A 13,313-nucleotide genomic window follows, 5' to 3' on the forward strand; every position below is an offset into this window, starting at 1 on the left:
GGTGCTCTGTGAGGAAGAGTTGAGTGGGATCTCCTATACACCTACGCTACACTTGCACTTTCTTTTTCATTTACACGTACATACATCCCCTTCTTTTTTCTATTCTTTGTTCCTTTTTTCATTTTACACTTCCCACTTTCCTCTAACTTGTTGCCCTGTTCAACTTGGCTTTCAGCCCTCTTTCACTGTCTGAATTTCTTTCCCGATTTTTACCTATTCCTGACTTGGACCTTTCTCCCGATTGTATCTTTTTTTTCCCAACTGTGTCCTGTATTTAATTCAATTTTGCTCCTGAATGATAAATCCTCCGTGTGAGGTACACATTTGACAATTTTGTATTCGTAGCAGACATAACTAGCAAGCTGGTGCACCTACCTATTTGACCGGTAATGGTCTACCACAAGACAAGACAGATCGAAAATATGCGAATTGAGATAGGCAGGTTTTAGCAGAAAAAGTTTACCGTTGTGTGTGGCAAATTATCATTAAAATAAGTAGACGAAAGGATTTTAAAACCGAAGAAACTCGGTATATATTTTGCTAGCTTTAATCGAAACAAATGTGCTGGCTTTAAGTTAATTATACGTAATTTAATTTTACGCTTGAGTACTTGAACTAATCTGATTTCTACAGAGCCCTCCTGTTTGGTTGAATCAGCTGTTTATTAAGGAGTAACAAGGTACTTTTCTCCTTTATCGTTACTGTTGTTTGGATCGTAGTTAAATCATTATTTTATACGTTCATAAGTTCAAATAATTCCAACGGTTTCACATTGAGGGAGCTATTCTTTATTTTCCCTTGCACTATTTTTTTTTTTTTTTGACTGGTAAAGTGTTGCTAGTCGTTTATTTTGTTTTTATTATTATTCCATATAAATTTAGGGTACAGCTTAAGAATCTTGGTGCTAGAGTCTAAAAATTTGTAGGTAAGATAATTTGTGAATTCAGAAAAAAAGCACTTAGGCTGTATTAATAATAATAAAGGTAACACACTTAACTAAAAAGTGGATTATTTTTACAACGCCCGCTCCAGCAGGTACACTCACTCAGAAACGAGAAATTACACTATCAAAACTACCTAACCTTAAGCTAACCCGTTCCTGCCTCTATTCCATTTATCCCTATCTTACTCTACTCTACCCTATCGTACTCTACTATACCCTTTTAAAGCAGCAGGGTTGGCAAACACCATGGTTTTTATTGAAAAAAAAAACGTTTTTTTGGGTTTAAACCAGGTTTATTTGGTTTAAATAATTTGCTCTATATATTCATGTTATATATGGACAGAAATAAGTCTGTTTCGCCTTGATGTTGTTATGCAACAACCGGGTTATGCTGGAAGGGGTCACATAAGCTTAAAGCGGAATAAAAACCGCTTCTCGAGTTACATCCGAGAGAAATTGTCCTCCATTTGAACTCGGAACCAGGACTAATTGGCCACAAATGCGATACGTCTGCCGACTCACTCACGAAAGAATCCTGATAAAAATAAGTTGTACTGATCTTTACACGCTTCTTAATATAACTGTCAAGAGTCATTTCAGAAGGACAAAAAGATAAACAGTTGCACAAGTGAAACCATTATACAGAATTGCATATGGACAATTTCAAAGTACTACGGAGTACAGAAGAACTAATTTAGTTCAAGTTAGTTAACAACGACTTTTATTGGTCCAAATTAAAGAAATACAACGACTTAATTTGTATATCAGTAAGAAAAGTGAATAAAGATAAGAATTATTTGAGTCCACTTTGGCTCAGACTCATTTATATATAAACAAACACCGTGTGCGTGGGTTTTCTCGGGGTTCTCCCGTTTCCTCCCACTTTCTTCATTCCACCATTTTCATTCATCACTCATCATCACCGTCTCCTTTAGCCTAACCGGCATAACCGTGGGACGTAAACCTCAAAGATTTCATTTTTTCATTTATACATAAATAGATACCAAAGATACTTCTCATTTCACTAAATGCCTCTCGTGGGGTCTGTATGACCCCCCCCCCCGAACACACACACACAGACAAAAAGTACGGCATTTCGATGTATTTTATCAATAGTAAACATTGAAACGAAACAATATTTAGAATTTTTCTTTGATTGCAATTACATAACAATAATAACTACAAAAGAATCACAAAACAAACATTTATAAACTTATATTAAAAAGTTGCTTTTGTAGTATAATCTTTGAGTAATGAATGGGGAATTTAGGTCTGATATAATACGAATAATATACGGAAGTGAAACGTGATAACCCACAAATGTGTGTTCATCAAGATTTTACAAACACTTACACTTTTACGAACATTTTTTGTTTTAAACAGTTTTTTTTTTTTTTTTTTTTTTTTTTTTTTAACCAGCTGGTTTAAACCTTTAACCATGGTTTAAACCAAACAACCCTTTAAAGCAGTGGTATTGTAAAGTTAACCCAAAAAGGGATCAGTTTACATAAACATTGCTAGCTGATGTTATTGTACTGCAGAAAGTGGCACTGGTGTACATGTTTTCCAATGGTTTGTTTTGCTGTAGTTTCGTTATGAGGCATGGTCGTCAGTTTGTCTGTTGTGTAACCTAGAAATGCGAAAATCACGCCAGGTGATAACTACGAACTAACTTCACAACTAGCTCGATTCAGTTCAGGGAAATCTGGACCGTTATCACTTGGAGGTATCCGTAGGAGTAGGCGCTTTAGCGACGGTGAGTAAGGACGTAAATTAAATATGTCAGTATGTTAATGCCTGTGCGAAGATACCACCTGGCAATGTTTAATATAAACGAGTTTACTACTGTAGTTCGCATGGCATTGATGGAACTTGATGAAAGAAATGCCATGATTTTGATGTGAGAAGGTAACAAATTTTAAATAGTTGAGTGAGTAAATTAGTTTCTTGATGGTTTTAGAGCGCTCTGCACACTAGCCAACAAACTAACAGTTGCAAAATATCAAATTCCATCTTCTATTATTATTGATTCGAGTTAGACGTAATTTCTGATGGGTTGCAAGGTAGCTTTTAAAATGTTGCAGAAGTTTTCTGTTACGAGAGTGAACGCCCACTGTTAATCACTCAAAAGTCATTTTAAGATAACACAGTAATGGGAGATAAAAATTTACTCTATAATAAACAGGGTGACATGTTCGTTATGATTAACATTACCATTTCAAATGCGAGTTCTTTCATGACTACATGGTTAGCGTACGTGTCTTCAATGCGAGAAGCCTCCATCCGATTCCAAGTTATGTAGTTCGGATTTCACGTTAATCTCTAGGTCCACATCTGATATAGTCTCGCTGCTGAAAAGGACGCAAAACTCTAATCCAACCAACCAACAAAATTCCAATTGCAATCTAATAGATAAAAGTAGAATTTTAAGATCTTAAAGTGTAACTTCATAATCTAACTTCACGAAAGCTACTTTGTAAATAGAGAATAGTTTTATTAAAGTAGTAGATATTTACCTAAGCGTAAGGATTTTTTAAAAAAGTAATTTGCGCCCTTAGGCAAAGCACAAATTTAACGCCCCGTATTGAAAAAAAAAAAAGAAAAAGAAGTGAAAATGAAATCTTCAAGTTTTACGTCCTACTGTAATGCTGGCTAGGCTACAGGAGATGGTGATTATAAGAAATGAATGAAATGAGGAATGAAGAAAGTGGAAGGAAACGACAGAACCCCGAGAAAACCCACGCACACGGTGCTTGTTCACCAGAAGGTTCACTTAGCGCGAACTAGGATTGAACCAAGGACCCCATGCACCAGAGGTGAATGCTTTACCACTGAGCCACTGCGACCCCGCCTCCTGTATAAAAAATTAGAAGTAATGTGAGTTTTTTTTTGTTTTTGTTTTTTCTAACAGGAAAGTACGGTAACGAAACCGCCGCAGTTTTTTGTATATTCTTTTACATTCTTTAGAGTGTTAGTAGCGTGTGGTTTACCTCACTTGCCCGTATAATGTTAACGGTGAACAAAAATGAAACCAAACAAAACATTAGCACGAATTGAAAAAAAAAAATCCAATTATTTCTTTTACAAGTGGCTCGGCGCCCCTAGGCTAGCGATTATAGTCGCCTTGTAGACGCGCCACTGCCTAAGCATTATTATAAATATTTAGTTATTTGGTGTAGGTTTGTCATATAGAAATTGCTGTCATTTTCAATGGAAACTTCTACCTTCCTCAGTGGCTTTTTTTTTAAAACATCAACAGCAAATTTTTCATATCACATGCCATCCATTTTTGAGGTATAGAAATGTCAAATCAGAAACATTTCCTCTAGTAATAAAAATATGTATGTACAGTCCGCAGAAAAAAAAAAAACCTGCAACATGAGCATGTAAGTTTTTTTTTTTTTTTTTTTTTTTTTTTTTTGAAACTACGCCTAACAGCGCAGGGAATCAACTAAGGTCTAAGTGGCACGAATCACGCCAGGAGAAACCTCGCCCTCCTCCCCTGCACACTTATTTTTGGACCAAAAGGTTCTTTACATACTTGTACAATGGGTATCAGTGGAACGCTTTAAAATTTATATGTAGGCCCAGGAACCAAAGGAAATTATTTCTTTTCCCGTCAAATTGAATGACTAACTGTAAGTGCACTTACAAACTTGTGCACTTATCCGAAACATTGGACAGTTTTTTGATGCCTCTAGGAATACAATTAGATGAGTGCTTTTCTAATCTTCAAATATTTACCGGTATTTCATCAGTCAGTGGATGACTACTTTTCTGAAATCTGTACTCTAAATTTTTGTGTCCTTTTAGAACGAAAACCTTCACAGTACCACCATTATGCATTTTATTATTATTCACTAGCCGACGTCAGTTTAGTTACATGAAGGAAAACCTCTCATTCTGACTAATTTCAGGATGCTGAATCCGAGATTGACAGCCGTTTTACTACATTAGCTCGTATTTTGGCGTTATGCATTGTTGCCAATTTTACCATTTTGTAGGGACGGCTTCAGTTGTCATCGAAGTAACCGGTCTGACAATGCTATTTGATTAAAAAATAGGGTCTATGTGGTAACAATGAGCGGCACGTTGATGCGGGCGAAAAAAGCGTCGACTGCGCCGTTATTACGTGGCTGTCTTGTTCTTATGTATTGCAGTAAGAGTTCTCTCAAGTGTATAAGTATTTTGTCGGGAGAATTGACTTGGAATTTTTACGTCAGTAACTTCAGTTTTATTTTACCGTATTTTTAGAACTGTTTGCCTGGGTTTTCAGTATCTTTTAGCAGGGTTGGCTGGTTTAAACCAGCTTAAAAAAATAAAAATAAAAAAAAAAAGGTTTAAACCAAAAAAGAAAAAAGAACGAAAAATGCTTTAAATTGTGTGAACTTCGTGGTGACCGTCCACATATCAAACCGTCCGCATTACGTTTATCTACTTTTCACCTTTTAATCAAGGGGTCCCGTGTTCAATTCTCGGTCGAATCACAACCCATCTTTCAAGTGTAAACCAAGTAGCGATTCGAGGTGTTCCTTTAAGCGAAAGTCTTCTCCGTGATAATCTTGGTATTTCATAAAGATGTTAAGCCTAAACATACGAAATGAAAGCAAATTATATATTTCTACTTGAATGAATGTCTGATGTTCTATAAAGAAGCCAAGGTTGCTTAAATATATTGATAGAAATTGGCAAAATTTATCAATTGCCTACGTAGCTTCCAACATCAACTTGGATTTGACTTTAATTTTATTGAATGATATCTACGTACCAAATTTGTAATTTAATACCTCAGTTTTAGCGTAGTGATTATGATACGTTGACCTTAAAATCTTACATACAAATACATTTAAAGTAATAACAGGATTTTCCCAATGGCTAAGACCGGAGTTTCCCGATTTATATATAATTCTGGTATAATGTTTTTCCTTGTGTAACTGTTTATCTTTTTGTCCTTTTGAAATGACTCTTGACAATTATATTAACAAGTAGGTTTATGTAAAGATCAGTGCAACGTATTTTTATCAGGAATCCTTCGTGAGTGAATCGGCAATCGCATTTGTGACCAATTAGTCCAGGCTTCGTGTCCAAATGGACAATTTCTCTTGGATGTAAGTCGAGAAGCGGTTTGGATTCCGCTTTCTTATGTGACCCCTTCCATGATAACCTTGTTGTTGCATAATAAGACCAAGGCAAAACAAACTAATTTCTGTTCATATCTAATTAAATACATAGAGTAAATTATTTAAACCAAAAAAAAAAAAAAAAAAACTTTTTTTTTTTTCAATAAAAACCAACCCTGTCTTTTAGTAATTTTATGGAATAAGTAGTTGTGCTGTTGCTCTAAGTTTCGCTTTCCTGTGCAAAATGTCAAGTTCTTCCCGCAAAGGATGTAAAAACTCACCGGACAGATTTTGTTATATCTGTGGCGTATTTATGGTTAAGTCGCAGATTAGATCGGGATGACGTTAGGAAAGCATATTATTTTTATCTTGGCTGCAAGATCGGTGATCAAGATAAAAGCTGGGCCCCTCATGTGTGTTGTTTGATGTGTTATGCGACTCTGGCTACCTGGCTTAAAGAAACCAAACGAAGAATGCCTTTTGCTGTTCCGATAATATAAAGAGAACCCCGGAATCATTATGATGATTGCTATTTCTGTATGACGAATACAGCAGGAGGTAACAAGAAGAAACAACGTGCCATCGAATACCCAAACTTGCAATCCGCGATCAGACCAGTGCCCTATGGAGAAAATTTACCTGTACATACTCCTCCGAAAAATTGGGAAACTATCGATATTACAGCGTCTGCAGGAAGCGATGAGGACACCAACTCAATATCTGCCGATGAAGATCCGAGAGACAGTTCCTTCCACGTAAAAGATGAGCCTCACTTCATCCTACAACATGACTTGAATGATTTAGTGAGAGAGTTACAACTTTCGAAAGAGAAAGCTCAACTTTTGGGTGCCAGACTCAAAGAGTGCAATTTACTGGCTCATGGAACTATTTACACTCACTACAGGAAAAGGAACGAGCTCTTTTCTGAATATTACAGAATGGAAAAATCCCTTTGCGTATGCACGGACATCAATGGTCTGATGAATGAATTAGAAATTCAACATGATCCATCCGATTGGCGTATTTTCGTAGATTCGTCTAAGTACACTCTGAAAGCAGTTTTACTTCATAATGGAAATAAGCTGCCGTCTATTGCTGTGGCACACTCTGTTTCGATGAAAGAGACTTACGAGAATCTCGCAATCATTTTAAATCGTATTAACTACAAAGAATATGGTTGGCAAATTTGCGGAGATTTGAAAGTTATTGCAATATTACTTGGTCTGCAAGGAGGATTTACAAAGTACTGTCGTTTTTTGTGTCTTTGGGACTCAAGGGGCACAGGAAAACATTTTCCACAAAAAGAGTCGCCCTCCAGAGAGACATTTAAGCCCGGTACCAACAGTGTCAAGTATGAGCCTCTGATCGATCCAGCCAAGGTGCTGCTTCCACCTCTTCATATTAAGTTGGGCCTCATGAAGAATTTCGTAAAAGCTATGGACAAAGAAGGTGAAGGATTTAAGTATTTTAGACAGTGTTTTCCAAAACTAAGGGATAGTAAATTAAAAGAAGGAGTTTCCACAGGACCTGATATTCGCAAACTTGTCCATGACGAATTGTTTGAACGGAGTTTAAACGACAAAGATTTAAATGGCTGGAGTGCTTTTGTGCAAGTTGTAAAAGATTTTTTGGGAAAAACTAAAGCTCGAACTTACGAGGCTCTGGTGTAGCAACTTCTGATCGCATATGAAGCTCTGGGATGTCGCATGTCTTTGAAAATCCACTTTCTGCACTCCCACCTCAACTTCTTTCCAGAAATTCTTGCAGATGTAAGCGACGAAATGGGAGAACGGTTTCACCAGGATATAAGAACGATGGAAACTCGATATTGGTCGGTGTAAAGAGAGGACCCAACATTTCATAAAAGAAAAAAGTAAAGCAGATGATGTTATTTGCAGCTCTAAACATTAGACTTTATAAATTACTCTGTGTATGTAAATGCTAATAGGCCTACACTAACAGAATATATATAGTTTTTTAGTGCTAATACACAAACAGAATATATCGTTTTTTAACTGGTTTGATTCAGTAAACTAATTTTAAGAATTTTTAAAACTAAATGTCGTTCTTGACCAACTGTCGAAATGAAGTTTATTCCCTTTCGGCACGCAAACAACTCATTGGCCGGTATAACTGTTACTTCATGATAGCTCATTTTTCCTATTATGGTAAATCTGGCAACTATACGTTACACAAAAATGCGAGCTAATGTAGTAAAATGTATATCATATTCATATTCAGGGACCTAAAATTAGTCAGAATCAGTGAGTTTTGTTTCTGTAACTTTTCAAAAGTTTAAAAACGTCGGCCGTCGGCCTGTCTTATTATTATTATTCCAATATTCCACTTGTTAATAACGGGATGGATTCAATGGACTTTTGTACTGTTTATTGGCTCATCATGAATATCTACAAACTAATACTTTCCTGTTGAACCAACAGGAACTGGGCGCCTATAACCTTTAAAATATCGCGAACTGGTAGTGAGCATTATTGACGATGTTGCTCTCTTGCAGGTGAAAATTTATATCCAGTGGTCAGTCCATGTAGTACATAAAATTCACGATTTAATTTAACTAGGCCATGACCACTTTTAAGAGCCATGACCATGTTTATTCCCAACTTTTTTGTAGTCATTCATTTTTGGATATGCAATTAGTCAGAGCATTTCACTCTCGTGTGACCACTGTTAGAAAACATTTCAAACTCAGTCCTTTCCACAAAACATCCTACAACTAATATCAAACAGTAGGATCTTCACAAAAGCTTACAGGTATTGTTAGACAACAAATTTGGTGAACTGGTATCTTTGTTTGCCTGTTGACAACCGAACTGTGAATTCATGTATCCCCTCTATATATTAGACCAAACAACAGAATTATCTGAATTGTTCCAGAAGGTTATGTTGTATTCTTGAATTATCTGGATACTTCAAAATGGATATCTGGATACTTCATTCTCGTTACTCAGTATATTGTTCATTGTATGTGAGGGAAGTGCCTAAGTATGTCTGGGTACTCAAGATGACGCGCAGCTGACTGGTCTGCAAGATGACTCACTCACACCTTCAGTTTAACTTTTAAGTACTGTCTGGAGACCGTTTACATTCCTACAAACCCATCAATATGTATATCATTCCAAAGCTAAGAAAACAGGCTAAAATTTTTGACACATTTTGTTGCAGTCACGATGTTTTCATTAGTAATAACAAAAATGCTGAACATTACATCAAAAATCTATATTTTTAGAAATTTATTTCTATAGCGCCAAATATACTTACTTTGGCTAAAAATACATAATGACACAAATTAAAGAACGTAATGTGAGGAATCTATCTATCGTATCTATAATATTGATAGCTGGTTCAATCGGGATATTGGCACTTCTATGCAGGAATACGAATTATTATGTTATGGCAGTGGGGAAAGGGGGAGAGACTTTTGAGAAAATACTCCCTTTATGATCTTATAAGAAGTAGCAAATTTTCGGCTTTTTACTAATAAGCCCAAAGAAAAGACTTTCTGGTTTTTATTATTTTTTTTTTTCTTTCTTCCTTTATTGACTGGGCTAAGTACTACATTCTCTGAAAAGGAGAGCTTCCACTTTCGAGTTTAACTGATTTTATAAACACGCTAATTTATTGATTGCAGTTTTTTTTTTCTTAATTTTTGTCTCAAAATACCAATGCCAAAAATTCTGAGAACTGTACAGGAATTGTATATCTAAGGGGATATTTATTACATATCATCAAAAGGAGAACACACCACTTTTGTTCTAGAATTTTTCATAACTGTCTTTGTAAAAAATCCACTCTTGGATCAATGTGCTCAATGTGATGGAATAAAAATGATAAATTAAACAAAGTAAGAACTGGATTCTCTTTACAAAGATCCTTTCAAATCATGAAAGGTATTCTGGATCATTTTGAAGTATCCAGATAATTCAAGAATACAACATAACCTTCTGGAACAATTCAGATAATTCTGTTGTTTGGTCTAATATATAGAGGGGATACATGAATTCACAGTTCGGTTGTCAACAGGCAAACAAAGATACCAGTTCACCAAATTTGTTGTCTAACAATACCTGTAAGCTTTTGTGAAGATCCTACTGTTTGATATTAGTTGTAGGATGTTTTGTGGAAAGGACTGAGTTTGAAATGTTTTCTAACAGTGGTCACACGAGAGTGAAATGCTCTGACTAATTGCATATCCAAAAATGAATGACTACAAAAAAGTTGGGAATAAACATGGTCATGGCTCTTAAAAGTGGTCATGGCCTAGTTAAATTAAATCGTGAATTTTATGTACTACATGGACTGACCACTGGATATAAATTTTCACCTGCAAGAGAGCAACATCGTCAATAATGCTCACTACCAGTTCGCGATATTTTAAAGGTTATAGGCGTCCAGTTCCTGTTGGTTCAACAGGAAAGTATTAGTTTGTAGATATTCATGATGAGCCAATAAACAGTACAAAATCCATTGAATCCATCCCGTTATTAACAAGTGGAATATTGGAATAATAATAATAAGACAGGCCGACGGCCGACGTTTTTAAACTTTTGAAAAGTTACAGAAACAAAACTCACTGATTCTGACTAATTTTAGGTCCCTGAATATGAATATGATATACATTTTACTACATTAGCTCGCATTTTTGTGTAACGCATAGTTGCCAGATTTACCATAATAGGGAAATGAGCTATCATGAAGTATACCGGGCAATGAGCTGTTTGCGTGCCGAAAGGGAATAAACTTAATTTCGACAGTTGGTCAAGAACGACATTCAGTTTTAAAAATTCTTAAAATTAATTTACTGAATCAGACCAGTTAAAAAACGATATATTCTTTTTGTGTGTTAGCACTAAAAAACTATGTTCTGTTAGTGTAGGCCTATTAGCATTTACATACACAGGGTAATTTATAAAGTCTAATGTTTAGAGCTGCAAATAACACCATCTGCTTTACTTTTTTCTTTTATGAAATGTTGGGTCCTCTCTTTACACCGACCAATATCCAGTTTCCATCGTTCTTATATCCTGGTGAAACCGTTCTCCCATTTCGTCGCTTACATCTGCAAGAATTTCTGGAAAGAAGTTGAGGTGGGAGTGCAGAAAGTGGATTTTCAAAGACATGCGACATCCCAGAGCTTCATATGCGATCAGAAGTTGCTACACCAGAGCCTCGTAAGTTCGAGCTTTAATTTTTCCCAAAAAATCTTTTAAAACTTGCACAAAAGCACTCCAGCCATTTAAATCTTTGTCGTTTAAACTCCGTTCAAACAATTCGTCATGGACAAGTTTGCGAATATCAGGTCCTGTGGAAACTCCTTCTTTTAATTTACTATCCCTTAGTTTTGGAAAACACTGTCTAAAATACTTAAATCCTTCACCTTCTTTGTCCATAGCTTTTACGAAATTCTTCATGAGGCCCAACTTAATATGAAGAGGTGGAAGCAGCACCTTGGCTGGATCGATCAGAGGCTCATACTTGACACTGTTGGTACGGGGCTTAAATGTCTCTCTGGGGGGCGACTCTTTTTGTGAAAAATGTTTTCCTGTGCCTCTTGAGTCCCGAAGACACAAAAAACGACAGTACTTTATAAATCCACCTTGCAGACCAAGTAATATTGCAATAACTTTCAAATCTCCGCAAATTTGCCAACCATATTCTTTGTAGTTAATACGATTTAAAATGAGTGCGAGATTCTCGTAAGTCTCTTTCATCAAAACAGAGTGTGCCACAGCAATAGACAGCAGTTTATTTCCATTATGAAGTAAAACTGCTTTCAGAGTGTACTTAGACGAATCTATGAAAATACGCCAATCGGATGGATCATGTTGAATTTCTAATTCATTCATCAGACCATTGATGTCCGTGCATACGCAAAGGGAACTTTCCATTCTGTAGTATTCTGAAAAGAGCTCGTATATTTGTAATTTGTGTATAAAGAATATATATATATATATATATATATATATATATATATATATATATATATATATATATATATATTTAAAAAATCGACTAATTCAAACAAAGTACACTAAGTTATTTCTGTTAATGATTACAGCAACTCCATGTCGTAAAAGGTTCGATCCCAACACCCGCCAAGTGAATTTTGTGGTGGACAAACACCGTATGCGTGGGTTTTCTCGGGGTTCTCTCGTTTTCTCCCACTTTCTTCATTCCACCATTTCATTCATTACTCATCATCACTGTCTCCTTTAGCCTAACCGGCATAAACGTGGGACGTAAAACTTAAAGATTTCATTTTTTGCATGTTGTAAAAATAGGAACATAAAACGTTAGCAATCTAAAAAACGAACTCAAACATCAAAAATCAAGTAAGGATAATAAATTAGACAATTGAATATCATAAAATGTTAAAGACATAGTCTATATCAGTTCAGAGCGGGAGTTACGTTGATGATCTCAGATGTTATTCAATTTAACAGATGTTAAACTCAGGACAAAGTAAGAAACCTTTTGTTTTCTTTTTCCCTTTCTTCTTTCTTTCTTTCTTTCTTTCTTTCTTTCTTTTTTTTTTTTGTGTGTGTGTGTGTTTCCAGAAAAATAATGAATGACGAGATACAGGCTGCCAAAGATGATACGTTGCGCTCCATTTCTTACGTGTGGTTTTCGCAAAAATATTAAAATGTTACCTCAGGAACGGTTCAAGATATTTTTTTTTTTTTTTTTTTAATATTGTTTCTAAGGTAATAATTTACTGATTAAACGATACTCTTCATTTAGAAATTTGTTCTTGTGCTGTAATTTTTTTAAAAAAAGAAATCAAATAAATAAATAAAAGTATGAATCTTTTTTTAATTTATTTTATTTTATTGTTTATTTATTTATTTATTTATTTTTTAGCTATCAGTATCATATAGTACTACATATCCTGAAAAGGAGAACTTTCACTTTTGAGTTTAACATGTTTGATGTTCATATTTTAACTTTCGTCTTGATTGCATTTTTTAAATTGTTTTCTCTCACAAACATCAATCGCGAAATGTTTGCAAATTTTACAGGAATTTATCTCTAAGAGTACTATCTATCTTGAAAAGTAGAAAAGTAGATCACACTACTTTGGTTCTGGAATTTTTCGTAATGGTTTTGAAAAAAAAGGGAAAAAAATTCGGACCCAAAGTTTGCCCAATTGGGCCAAGCCCGAAAAAAAAACCGTTGGGATTTTTCGGGTTGGACTACCTGAAAAAGCACACCTGGATTTTTAAGCTTTTTGC

The 13,313-nt window shown here is 35.3% G+C and overlaps 1 protein-coding gene across 1 annotated transcript in view; it reads left to right on the forward strand.

Moving 5' to 3' along the window:
* Nucleotides 1-384: 384 nt before the first annotated feature.
* Nucleotides 385-13,313, forward strand: part of Pis (phosphatidylinositol synthase) — a 63,729-nt gene continuing 50,800 nt past the window's right edge. Inside the window, exon 1 of the mRNA XM_081768923.1 lies at nucleotides 385-679. The gene's annotated coding sequence lies outside the window, so the exon portion shown is untranslated. The remainder of the gene's footprint in view (nucleotides 680-13,313) is intronic.

The sequence above is a fragment of the Thermobia domestica genome, chromosome 8 (genome assembly GCF_964235325.1).
Source record: "Thermobia domestica chromosome 8, izTheDome1.hap1.1, whole genome shotgun sequence".
Taxonomy (NCBI): Eukaryota; Metazoa; Arthropoda; class Insecta; order Zygentoma; family Lepismatidae; genus Thermobia; species Thermobia domestica.